This window comes from Diadema antillarum, unplaced genomic scaffold, assembly GCF_040938485.1.
Source record: "Diadema antillarum isolate AM-2024a unplaced genomic scaffold, OU_Dant_1.0 seq00001065_RagTag, whole genome shotgun sequence".
NCBI lineage: Eukaryota > Metazoa > Echinodermata > Echinoidea > Diadematoida > Diadematidae > Diadema > Diadema antillarum.
In genome coordinates, this window is record NW_027271891.1 from 47501 (window position 1) to 62342 (window position 14842).

A 14842-nucleotide genomic window follows, 5' to 3' on the forward strand; every position below is an offset into this window, starting at 1 on the left:
TATACCATGTGGTACACTAACATACCCACAGGGAGTTCTTTTTTATAACTGCATATCACTTTAGAAGCGCCTGGGAAGGCAAATTACTTTTTTAATTTCTTAATTTCAATTCAAGCAATTCAACCAGAGAAAGGAAAACAAGACGAATGATAATGGCAATAGATTGAAGCTCGCTGAAAGAGCATGATAAAGAATAACAGCAAGAACAAATAATGATGAAAGGAGATAATAAAGAAATTGGAGAGCCTTATTATTTCTGAAATATTTCCTCCAGCATTGGAGACAAATATTTGATGGGTCTGAAGATATATTTCCATTCATTTTCTTCAGTCATTCAAATTCATAAATGTTCAATCATTGTGCCATCACATTGCCTGCGATGTGCTATTCCTGAAAAAAAAATACCTACGAAATTTACTTCCTCAATCAATAACAAAGTATCATAGATTGATTCGTTTCACTATTTCAAACTGATTATCCGAAATCTCTTTTTTAAATAAAATTCAACATGAAACAAAAGAAACGTAATTTATTAATCCTTCAATATATTGAAGAGGTCTTCATTTTTTCTGAGACAAAGTTCAAACGATTGAGGGGCAGCTTATCTTATCGTTTCTTACCTAAGACTCAAATGCTAGTAAAACAGACGATGACATACCCACGCTAACCATGGCTAGCCATATATGGACTTCGGACAGAATGTCGATAACTCTTTAGGTTAAGCACGAGTGAAAACATCTAAGAAGTAAAAACAGTTGAACAAGTCATGAAGGTGATCAAGACAGATCCAATATACCTGAATAGATATATTACCACATCTTTTGAAAGAAATGCTAGCCATTTAATTTTTAAAAGACTTTTAAAAGACGTCAGAGTCTATTATGGTGTGTGCTCACTATGTTCTTCATTCTATTTTGTTACTATGGCGACATAACGAGTAAATAAAGAAAGACTAGATAAGGAAACACATTGGGATTATTGCGTCATCTCAATTTACTCTCTCCCCTACTCCCCCCTTCTCTCCCCCTCTCTCTCTCTCTCTCTCTCTCTCCTTCTCTCTTTCTTAAAGAATTGCAAATTAATCTATAAGCAATTGCTTGGTAATGGTTTATCACTTAAACTATAGTACGAGCATATTATGTGTGTGTATGTTACAATCATTTGAATGCTTGTGATAATGTATGTTTATAATTATCTTAGCAGATGTATACAGGCCTACACATTATGTTTGTATAATATTGCATGCCTCTTTAATGATTTATTTGCATTAACAAATGCTAAAAAAATATGTGAGATGTAGTCGTTTGCATTTCTCAACCCAAGACCAAAAAAAAAAAAAAATCATTACTACAAACAAGAAGTGCGATAAGTCAACTAAACCTGTAAAATCTTACTTTCTTGTAACATTTATTCTATTTCGGTACCTTTTTATTGCGACTATAATGTAATCTCGGTGATATTGGACGTGCATCACGAGTCAAGGTTAACTCGAATGGTGAGACAATAACACGATGTCCTATCGCTAGAAACAGGTCCCGATAAAGCATTTACCCCGATAACGACGTTATCACTGTTTTTGGTGTAAGCGAACTTTTCCGCGCTACTTGGAACAATACAGACAGCTTATTTTAGTTATTAATTAACTCAGAGAGGGTAAATTCTAGAACAAACAAAGCTGTCTTCTAGCGCTCAATCACCTAAATTTCGACGTCCATGGATGCTAAGGGTTCAAAGTTCTATATAGGTGACCTTCTGTTACCAAGCGGACAATGAAGGAAGATTTGACAGGTGACGGACAGAGGACTGACCATGTATCAGACAGGAGAAAACGAGTTCTATCAATAATTGATCATTGTATATTAATAGCATTTCTACACTAATTAAACCTGGACTGGAATACATTTAAGATTTTGTAACACTCCGGTGTACCAGTTATAATTTATCTTGCTGTTTCGCACATATTTGCTTAATTGCCTATTCATCTGAATATGCTTATACATGCATGATAATTATGGTTATCAGTTACAGTTCGTTATTCTGAAGGAATCCGAAAATGAAATAAGGTTCATTTCTGAAAAACGAAGCAAGGTAATTCTTAATTTCAAAGGTTCGTTATTACGCACCCCATTTATTTTCTCCAGATCAACGGACATAATATATATGGTAAAGTAAGCGAAATAAGGTTTGCGGAATACGCGGTATGCAGTGATATTTACAATCATAAATGTAAAATTATGTATGATTGACAAAATGAGGGTGAGGCAGTCCCCTGACAGTGAAGGATGCAAAGGTAGTAGACAGATAGATGATTTATAGCAACATGATACACATCACATCACATCACATCAATTCGATTTTCATCTAGTCCTAAGTATTCATCAAACACGAATCAGAAAATGTTAATGATTCCTAAATAAACAATATGAAAATGTCGAAAAACTAGACTTATTCACTTTAAAAAGACCGTTTTTGTGGGGTTTTTGTGTGTGTGTGTGTCACACGTCCTGATGTAAATTGTCCTCCATACAGAGACACAGTAAAAAATAACATACCAGAAAAACTATAAAACACGCCAAAGGTTCAATCGTATCCCGGCAATTACCCCCGGATAAATACTGGTTAGTGGTAAGGTTAGAGTAAAGATTAGGGTTAGGGTTAGGTTTAGGGTTAGGAGTTTGGGTTAGGGTTAGGATTAGGTTCAGGATTAGGAATAGGATTAAGGCCAGGGGAAGGGTCCGGGGTAATTGCCCAGGGGGTAATTGCCCTAGACCCAGGTTCAATATCTTCGTGAAACAAAGTTGTTTCATTCTAAAGTTCCCAAATGTGTTTTCTTCAGCTAAAAATTCCGCTAAGAGTTCTTCAGAGAAAGACTTCTGTTTCACTACCAAAAAAAAAAAAAAAAAAAAACTGTTCGGTTTTTTTTTATCTACGCCCTAAAGACTTAATCCTCGTCCAGCCTCCAGCTGAGGTGTATTTTGAAGATGAATGCTCCCTAATTAATCGCACCTAATTACAGTGTAGTTCTTATCAGGTTGGCATGGCATATTTTTATGACATTTTCCTTTATTCATTTCGGTATCTTTGGTACGCCAAAGTCATAGGGCTCAGACTGATGGCGCACTTTAGTTACCTGTGATCTCAATGTGAAATAGAGATTAGTGGGTTTTTCCAGCAACGCCGCTAGAAGGGAAGAGCGGCCTCTACCGACAAAAATCGCGACCAAGAGTCTGTGCTACCTTTGTGTCTCTTTCACTCAGCGGTCTCTTTCCTGTGTTGCGTTTTCATTTCCCCTCATGCTGGTTACTGGTATACTTTGGTCTTGCGCCATCATGCGAAGAGGATTGATGTACATGTTACACGTTTACTAGTTCCCCAAACATGACATGCACGATACCCCTTTTGGTCACAGTTTATTTTGGCGAAGTTCCGAGCCTGGACTGAATCTCTCCGAATTCTAAGTATACAATCAGGGCCATAAAATGGCATTGGATAATCTTCTTCTTCTTCTTTTTTTTCGTCAGGAGAACAAATATTGAAATTACTGTCTAGCCGTCATTATATCTCATGCAAATAAAGGTATTTTTGTTGTCGGTTTTTTTTCTTCTCACTTTTATCTTCGGAAGACAACTGTGATAGACATAAGCTCGTTGTAGGTGTCAGCACCCTTCGTTAATTGTTGTCCCTTCTTAGTAATAAGTATAATAATTATAATAATTCAATGCCCTACGCTAGCTTTATCTTTGATATATGCCGTAAAGGGATTCACGTCCCCACGAGGATTCAACTTGGCTTATGGAGGGGAAATACTCATATTGTTTCCATTTTGATCTTCTCAAAACTTGCAAACCTAATTTCTCGTGCAAAACCCATTTCATGAAACTGTAATGGAGTCCTGAAATGTTGGCAATCATTATTTTGAAGTATCCTTATTCGATGTTTTCAGCTGTAACGAAATGACGACGTCCTTTGTCGCTTTGATTCCTTCTATAAGGTCGCTATCTTTACGCTCCAGTTAGATTCTAATCACTACCCTTGATGTAATAATCACATTGGTACAAACAAACATTGTTTACTGAGGTCGATCTTGTGATTCTCTCATATTCCAACAAAAGGAAATCAAATACTGAGGAAAAGATGAAGAATGAAATAACATTTTGTGAATACTTCTTGTATGTATTTTGTCTATATGCGAAATTAGGCTAACATTCTCATCACGTCTTACAACAGGTCACTGTCATTTTTTTTTTAAATCAATTTCATATTATTTAAATGTGCCAAAGCTCTCTGTAAAACACTGACATGTATATTGTATGGCATTTTAAAAGGAATTCTTCTACTATTATCGACTGTGATGACAAAAAAAAACAACAAGTACTCTTTTTATATTTCCTGTATACGTTTAGTAGCGATTTTTTTTTCTTCACAATATTATGGTTATGACTGGAGATGTGATTTAGTTACAAGGTTAAGTCGCAGGTCTTTTTTATTCTCTGGCAATGATTCCCAAGTCTGGTTTGAATTATATATGACAACCGGACTCTATAAAGGCCGAGAGAAAAATACAGTGTGAGAAAGGGAGAGAGAGAGAGAGAGAGAGAGGGGGGGGGGGTGTGCAGGGGAAACTACAGTGTATTCACAAAGGGAAACCTTGAGAGCTATTTGTGTCGCTTCTATACTAGTACACTGTATACAAGAGCGCGCCCCCACCGTACTGGCGTTCTGAAAGAAGCATGAAAACAGTGCAGTGCGAACAGCGTGAAAATGACATTGAGGTGTAATAGCTCCGAGGGCATTGTTGGTCTATATGCACCACAGTGGAGGACGAACAAATAGAGCGAGCTAAAGTTTGTTGAACTGCTAACATGCACTCATGACCCCGATCCACTTTTCACTTATTTCGTCTCCTTTTGTCGCCGTTGCATTAGAAATGTAGCAGGACTGGTCTGGGGTTTGTCTGCGTCGCGATCAATAGAATGACGTTCTCTGAAAGCTTCAATAATACAGAATCAGGTTCAGATCTCATCGTTTTCACAATTTCAGCATTCGAAATGAGTGCAGTACATTGTGATAGCATTTTACATTTCAGATTTCACTATTTGGAGTTACACGATGAAGTCACGAGTGTCAGAGACAAATTTCTCATCTCATATATAGGCCCTATATATGAAAAAGAGAAAGAAGGAGAGATAAAAATCGAAAGAGAGAGGGAGAGAGAGATACTGAAGTGGAAAAAGAGGAAGAGAAGAGAAGTAGAAGTAGAAAAATAGGGAGACAGATGAATTAAGATAATAGAGATATATGAATACATAGATAAAAGTAGGAAGCGATAGGAATAGATCCAGACAGGGAGATAGATACGAGTAGATCCAGACACACAGGGAGATATAAAAGTATATACAGATAGGGAGAGATATAGGGGGGGGGGGAGGAGGAGGGATAGAGGTGAAAGTGGGATGGACAGAGAGAGAGAGTGAGGGAGAGAGATGAGGGAGATAGATTTAGACAGAAAACAGGGGAGAGAGGAGAAGTTGTGTAATAAAAGAGAACGAGTGTGCCTTGATCGTGTTGATGAAGAATGAGAAAGAAGAAAACAAAATAATGACTGGAAATATGCTGGATAGATTGCAGAAAGTATAATCAGTAGATTGAATGCAGAGTTTATAGATGTTGAAGTATATACGTGTACTAAGTTCAATGCGAAAGAATTAACCAATATCTTAGTGAAGAATAATGTACTGGATGAAATAATGGCTATGAGACTTATATATAAATTATGTATGACATTTTCAAATAGATAATTATCATTGATTGTCATAACGCACACACTCGCAAACACGCAGGTATAGAGTCACCCCATTCTCTCAGACACAGACACACGAGACAGACAGACAGACACACACAAACACACACACACACACACAGACAACAAACGAGTGAATGACTTCGTCATTGTCATCGGTCGCTGGCTGGTGTAGGGCTACAATGTAAATAACATTTTAACATCAGTACAGAAGGGGTAAATTATCCACGTAATGTCCACGGATATAAACCTAAATAATCATATTATTTAATACAGAATGATAACACAATATGATTTACCCAGAAATGGTTTCGCTATACCATGACATAGGTACGAGCCATTTCATTCAATGTTAGTGGGCGTTAAAGGGATCGTATAGTTTTGGTTGAAACCTAACTTCAGGTTTCTTTAATTTTTAGGTGAGATAATGAGAAGCCTCTTGTGAAATATGAAAGATCATGCAATTCCCAGAGAAATTCAACTTTTATTTGATGAAAATTGGTTTTGAAATGGCTGAGATATCCAAAACAGAGTGATTCTAATAAAGTTTAGTGTAGGAACCACCTTTTATTACGATCGCTTTGTTTTATTTTGTTTTTGGATGTTCAGTCATTCCAAACCCGATTTTCATCAAATAAACTTTAAATTCCTCTTAAAATGGTATGCTCTGTACTATTTCCTAAGTGTTTTCTTGGTATCTCACAAAAAGTTAAAAGCCCAATTCCCATCTCCACCCATACTGTACCATTCCTTTAATTCACTCTACGCCTTTTCATAAGAATTAAAGTGCAGTTTCACACGATGGTTAAGTAGACTAATGGAATCAAATAAACAACTGGTATAGACGTTTCATCAAACTCAGACCGACATACCAATGTTAAAAGACTTTAAACTGCACTTTTTTCCTTAAGTGGTGACTTCGGTTGCCACCACACTTGAAAATGGGAGGGAGTAATGAGTGCATCACCTCACAGCTATCACAGCGATGTGTTCAGAAAATCGCTGTTTGATGCACATCCTTTCCTATCACTTGTCTTAAATGAAATTTAATAGAGCCCCTTCATAAAACATCTAATGACCGGCTTTCTTATAACTATTTTATGCTAGAATGTTGATTGATGTGTTTGTTTTAGTTTTATATAAAGCTGCACAAATCACATCCTATTTTGCTCTATCTGATGACGGACTAACTTTAAAATATTTTAAAATGGCGCTTAGCGCTTTGCGATGAAACTCGATCTTCATATACTATCATTATAATAGACTCCATATGATTTCATGTTAACATTTAAACACATCTATAAAGAAAGATGGCAAATTTTGGACCAATGATCTCTAAAATAAGTTTAACACCCTCCTAATCATCAACTGGAGGTTACCGAGTTCAACCTGACACCCTCTTCAAGATATACACTCTCCTTTGTACACAACTGAGGTATGATCAATGCGAATTCAGCCAACCCAATTATAGACCGTTTCACGGCCACCTGGTGCCGTTCACTTCTTACACGTTTGTGTCTGGTAAGCAAAGCTTGCACATTCATCACGAAATAAAACATCTGATGAATGTTCCACTACATAGCACTTCCCATAGTGCAACACCAATCGGATACGGTTTATTCTCTGTATACGAGTTATAACCGAAACGTCCGCTGAGTACTTTATGCATCTGGGACAGCATCATTGATGACGTCACCCAGGCATGACCATTTTGGCGTTATCAGGTTTCCTCGTAGCGCCCACCATAAATATCCAGTCGACAGATGAATCACAAATGTGATAAACAACCAGTGCACCGGACGAGATATCGTTGTTTCGTCTACAGCCCAAAATGTTTCTGTGGCTTGCACCCAGTAGTTTGACATCAGTTGTAGACGAACACTCCCAAGGCCCTTCTTTCTACCATTTTGCTTCTCATTGGCTGTGCTATAATTATGTTTGCATTTATACCAAATGCGGACAAGAGTGCCTTCATTATTTCGACAAAACTAGCGTGTCAGATAATCCGCAGGCCTATTAAATGGCTTATAAATCAACACAAGCTTTGGCTCACAGGGCTATAATAATACATCTCGCCTGTACTGAATTGCACGTTGATTCCTATTGCCTGCATGTGGTGTTCATTCATGGTAATTTTGGGGTAAAAGCACTGGCAGGGCCCTCTCGGAGGGCAGCAATAACACTGAGTAGAATGCCATGGTTTATGACCTGATTCATCGCATTATTATTATTATTATTATTATCATTATCATTATTATCATTATTATTAATATCATCATCATCATTACCATTATCATTACTAGTAATAAAACTGATGTAATAAATGATAATAATCGTCATACTTATCATTTCATTATATTACATGCGTTCGACGTTCATGAGGAATACATCTCACAAACTTATTTAATGTTTTTTTTCCAAGGACACAACCATGCACACCGTTACTCACGAAAACACACTATGCATGATACACACTCATGAAGTAATCATTGTATGATAATGTTTACTGTGGTGTAGAGGGATCTTCACAAACATGTAGGAATGATCATAAGGCTTCTAAAGTATCACAAAATACTATCGCTATGTGGACTCATTGAGTTAATTTATGCCAGACATGACATTTTTAGACTAAAAATTTTGATTTTTTTTCATATAAAGTATCAAATAGTCTATTATTATTTTGGCAATACGGAATACGGACTATATCAGTTCTGTTTTACATAAAGCGCAAATCAATTAGCTCAACACAGCTAATTCAATATTGCATTCGGGAAAACAGACATCAATTATCTTTCATAGCATGAATCCTCCATCATTAGAGCAGCAATTTTCATTCTTGAGGTCTATACCAATGTCGTTTGCAAAACCGAACCTCGAGCAATATTTCGCAAAACCTTCATGTAATGTCTTCAAAGTTGCTCTAGCTATTTTTGATCAATCGCTGAAATAAATTGGGCCTCAAAGCAATGGACACTCACCAATATTTTTTTTTTCTTATTTTCAATATCATGCTGAGAAAATTATTGGGGAAAAGTACTATAAAGAGGAAAATGAATGAGAGAAATGAAGGCCACACGGATCGAGTACAATATACTTCAGTGATACCTGGAATTGCTGGCTCATATTCTATTTATGAAGCAGAAAGTTCGATGACTAGTGCCAAGATAGGCATTTCAGTTGCCCTCCACCATATTTCTCTCTCTCTCTCTCTCTCTCTCTCTTTCTCTCTTCTCCTGCTCTTTTTATGTTTATCACTTCCTTCTCGCCTCATCTTTCTCTCTCTAAATATCTCATTCTCGTTTTCTTTCATTCTATCTATCTCTTTGTAACGTCCTTTTTTGCCCTTTGCTTGTGCTCTAACTGCAGATCTGAAAGAAAGATATGATGTGCAAATTAATTCAACCTTTATTCACTATATTGACCTGTACAGAATAGCATGGTCCGAATCTTTCATTCGGTATTTGTTTTATTTTTTTTCTTCTTTTTTTTTTTTCTCTCTCTCTCATGTAATGATTCTCGTGACATCTTGGTCACGTGTGTCTTCTAGTCTCGGGAGATGAATGCAGTGAGGTGGGCTAAAGAGATAAAATCAGTTGTTTTATTCATGAGGCTTATGCCGACAATAAATTCACTCATAGATGTTTTCCTTATACAAAAATATTGTATGAAAGAATAACCAATATACCAGTATTCATCATGATGGCTAACAGAATAAGAGCCTCCGTTCTTGACCTATGACAGGTTTCAATGTCGATTACTTTCCATAGACAATACAAGAGAAAATGATTACACAGATAACAGAGGACAAGGAAAGAGGGTTACTAAAATAGATCAAGCTACAATGCATCGCGACTAGTCTATCAAACATTCGTCGCCCCTTCCTTTTTCTATCATTCTTCCTCGTTGATTGTTGTAATGTTAAAATCTTAAACTCGTGAACATCATTGAGCAATTCACTTAAAACAAACGTAATAACAGACTTTTGTTGGTGTCCTGATCTGTTATCAGATGTGATTATTCATGCAAGATTTGGAGGGACGAGGTTTCTCAACACTCAACGTTTCCTTTTGTGCGTTTTGCTGAGCTAGAAGGAAGACAGAGCGAGAAAATAATGCTATATCAGTAGATGTAGAACACTAAGCAGAAACTTGTTTCACATTACCTTATTCTGTATAGCTCATTGCCAAATAGAGTCACTTCTTTGATCAGATCAGAATCGATAATCAGTGCAATAATTAAAATTCCATTATGAAATAAAATATATGGCACATTTTATTGTTTATGTAAATACAATGCCATGACACAAAAAACAATCATGACAACTGTGTGATATATTGAGAAAAAAGAATACATTTCTACAGCCTTTTCATGACTATTTCTTTTTAAAAACATAACGGAAATCTACAATGTTCTATCATTACGCCCCAATTATATTCCACTCGTGTATCCTTTCTGATCTATGTAGAATTTAACAATAGTTTTAAAAGGATGAATTAGTATAAAGAGAAAGGGGACCCATCACTGATGACAATCGATGTGGGAACATAATAATGTACATGTATATAGTTTGCAATAGGGGAGGATGTGTTCGGGGAGCAATGAAGATATAACGTGCTGAGACACAGGGACCGTGGTTAGTATCTTTGGGCCTATTTTCTTGAAATGTCCTTATTTCTGATTTCCCATTGTTGTTCTCATTATGACAATGTTCACTGTAACATTATCTGCGTTCGATTACTTTTTTTATGGAGAAGAACAGGAAAAAGAAAGAAGTATCATCTTAGTCGAAGCAAGGATGTTTCTCCCTCCTTCCTTTTCGATAAATACGTGATGCCTTTTATACTTTAAAGTTTAACAACTTATGTGTGTATTTTCACCGGTCTTGTTCGTTGATCCTACATAGATGCACTTTAATATGCATGTATTTTTTTTATCATCTTCGTTCTTGGTTGACCTCTCTTTTCGATATTCACATATCACTATAATCTACCCTTTCCATCATTCACAACGGATATAATCACATTGTATATGATATTAAAGCACTGACGTACATTTTAACTCCAAGAGATTTTGAGACTTTATATTGGCCTATCCATGTTTATTCTATTATAATTCATATATGGTTCTCTTCGTATTATTTTAGCCTTTTTGATTTGCACTGTGTAATAACACATATTGCTGGTTAGCACGGAACATACTCTTCACATGCCAAATGTAATGACGTTATATCAACCCCCTATCGCTTTTTACAAAACAAACAAATAAACAAACTGTCACTTCGAGAATAGAAAAAAAAGAAAAGTTGGGCAATGATATGAAAAAATGCCCCCAAATTTGTCCATTATGTATACGACACATATTATCGTTTGTCTCATAAAGATTTCATGTTTTTACTTAGGCACTATAGACAAATAATCATACTGTTAAATTCCCTCTAAATTTCCTGTTCAAAACCACTTTAAGCTTGCTAAAACCTTTTCTTGATTTCTCTGCACGATTTAGGAAAGAAACCACTCCAGTAGTGTGGGATGTCTTACCAACGGAAAATAGGCGAAATACAATCAACAACAGCGACAAACATTCTTGTTGACTGTTTGTTCTGTCTAAGATGGACAAAGGGAATGTACATGTATGCCATTAAGAACAGACGGAAAAAACACAAATCTTGCCAATGGATGGGTGATCAGGGTGACAGCAACGGGTCGTGAATTTGTTTCGTAATTCAGCGTTTTCTTTGTTATCGTCGCGAGAAAGCCTCTTTTCTGCTGTTTTGGATTCTCGCAACAGGCAAAAGAGGGTTTTTTCACTCATGCCTGGCTTCAAATCACGTTACCAGACTACATGCAAAGTACAAGAAGAGTTCCCACAGAAACAATCAAAAAAACAAAAACAAAAATACAAGGCAGATTGCAATTGAAATGTAGCAACGATGACTATGAAAATTTGTCTGATACAACAAAGTTTTAACTGTCGATATCAATAATGATTATGACAGGAAGATTCGTTTAGGGGCCCTTGGGAGAATTCCCATTTCACTTAATCCATCAATGCAGAAAGGCGTTATTGTGGGACGAGTGAAGGTGTGTCATAATTTGCATGTAGCTGCAATGGTGGTATTATGTAGTATGTTTTCTCTCATACAGTACTTTATATCAATGCGTCCATCACGCAGCTTCTTGGCGCGAAACGCTTTGTGTATCTCGTGTGTTTCATCATTATTCGCATACATGGGGATCTGTACTTTGACCCAAATTTGGCCATACGAGAATCTTGCATTACGACATTTGGAGATTCCCACGTAAACGCGGTTGAAGTTTATCAAGCATTCACTGAGCTTATATAGGAAACTTGACAATACAACTTGGCCAAAAATTTCCGAAACAAACCTTATTGATACTAATTATATTCTGTATGTAGAGACCAGCGCGATCCCACGTATCGTATCTGGAGGTAAACCGAATGGCATTGAGGTGTGGAGATTGCAAAAGTTTGTTGAACCCTTTACGTCTACCTCCGCCATGCTATCATTCCTGAATACGACTTCCTGTTCCAAGAAGTAATTCAAATAGTCCATTCATCAATGCTAAAACTGTATATTACGCGCATTTTATTTCCTGCTGCTAAAAATGTGGAGTGTTCCTATAAACAAATACAGTCATTTAATGATTAAGAACTAAGGGAAAGGAATGACCACCACCATCACAGTTTTTGTAAATAGAATAGAGAGAGAGAGACAGAGACAGAGAGAGAGGTTGTAAATCTGTGGACTGTAAGATCCGTCTGAAAAGAAATAACATATGAATAATTATTCATCTATATTGTGCAATAAGATATACAGCATAGAATTTCAACTTTATTTCCATTTCCTTTAAATAAACAGAGACAATTATTTGAATGCATTAACAAAACAGGTTAGTAATAATTTCAAATAAAAAAAAACACGTACATGTGATCACAAGTAACAACATAGAATGTCTTCCACAAAGAAAAAGATTTGTGAAAAATAGATGTCAGTGACTATTGCTGATGCAATGTTTTACAGTCTTTTCTACATTCCCGTTTTGAATATATTAATTGGCGTTGGCAGACAGACAAGTTGAGATACACAAGGCTACAACATGCGTGGTTGTGCTGCATTGAAGTGCAGTATATTGCTATTGGTGATTCAATTCGTTGTTGTTGTTGTTGTTGTTCCTTTTCGTCATCAGATTCTTCTTCTCCTTTCTCGCAGTGTGTCATTTTTATATGTCTGTTTCTATTTATTTCATAAGCAAGAAAATTCACGAATAATTTGTCGACAATAAACATTGGTCTATTTAGACAACGTGCGTTTGCGCGCGTTTCTATATAACATTTTCAAAACGACTGATCCATAGAATCTTTGTGGAGTATTTTTTTTTGTTCTTTCCCATCACTCACTGAATTCGTGAACAGCCTGCACTCATGCACAGCTAACAGTTCATTACCGAGGCCGAAAGCAGGTTGTACAGACAGAGTTGTCAAGTTTCGCTTTTGTAAGCCACAATGGTAGCATGACCTCCACAACCGATATCACTCCAACGGAGAAAATATCATTTTAAGTCATAATGTTTTGTTACCCACCTACACATACACACACACACACACACACACACACACACACACACACACACACACACACACACACACACACACACACACTCACACTAACTATAGTACTCTCCAATTTGCTCAGTTGTAGTGAGATCGAATGGTATTATTAGTGTGGTGTGGCTGTGAAATCATGTCAGTTTCTCAGTGGCTATTGATTACTGTATAATATACTAATTCTTCTTTTCTTTTTCTTTTTTCTTTTTTGTTGTTGCCTATGCATCGCCCAACAATAACTGCATGAAAACGGACGGCGAGTGTTAATGGGAATAAACCACATTAATATCTACATATGCACTGTAAAAACATCGGTGTTAGATTTAACACCACGGGTGTTAAATCTAACACCGATCAAACTTCAATAAAGGACCACACCCACAGGTGTTAAAAATGCACTGTGATGGTGTTGAAAAGTGTTCACTTGACACTTCGTGGTGTTAATTTGACACTGTACCTGGTGTTATTTTGACACTGTACTGGTGTTAATTCAAAAATGACACCACATGGTGTTGATTTGATATTTGCTGGTGTTAATATCAATGGTTTAACACCCTTCCAGCTTCAATAAGGGACCACACCAGCTGGTGTTACTTTGGTGTAAATTTATTTTCACATTTTTTCAAAAATCTAGTATTTTAATGTAAAATTCTTGATCGTCTTGTTTAAATTAAAAATCAACAAGAAGTGCAGTTACTAAGAAACTCTTCAAAAAACAGTTTAAAATTTGGAAATGACACCCGTAGGTGTTAATTTAACACCATAAATGAACACCGAAAATTTAACACCAGCTCGGTGTTCACTATTTAACACCGGACTTTTTGCAGTGTGGGAGCGTGAAAATCGAAGCTTCGTATCGCATCATGTCCACATCCGGGATAATCTTCTTTACTTCAGGGGAAAACCGCTTGATTCTCCGCGGAAATCGTTAGAAGCTTTGGCGTCGCCATTGCGACTCTGTAAAGAGTTGCGCCAGTCTGTTTTATCAGGGAGGTGAGAGTCACCTCCCTGGTTTTATATTGTTTCTCGGTGTCACAATGACACACCTAACACACTCCTTGGGTGTTTGTCCAAACTAGCAGAACGTGACGAATAGACTAGGAAGGATTGAGGAAAATAGCATCGATTGTAGTCGTGTGCTATAGAATCCAAGCAGCATGCAGCACCCGTAGTCGATGAGAATACTAAAGCTTTATTCATATTCTTTTATCCCAAACAGTTGGGATGGGTCTGCTACAATCTTCGCAAGATAACAAATCACGTCCTAACCTTTCGCTGGTGCTTTGACACAGGTGAGATCAAAACTATTATGCTTCTGTATGATGATAAACGTACTTAAAAATGTAACTCCAAAAAGTGAGTTCTAGTGTGTTAAAGCACCCCTCCCACCCACCCCCCCCCAAAAAAAAAAATCTT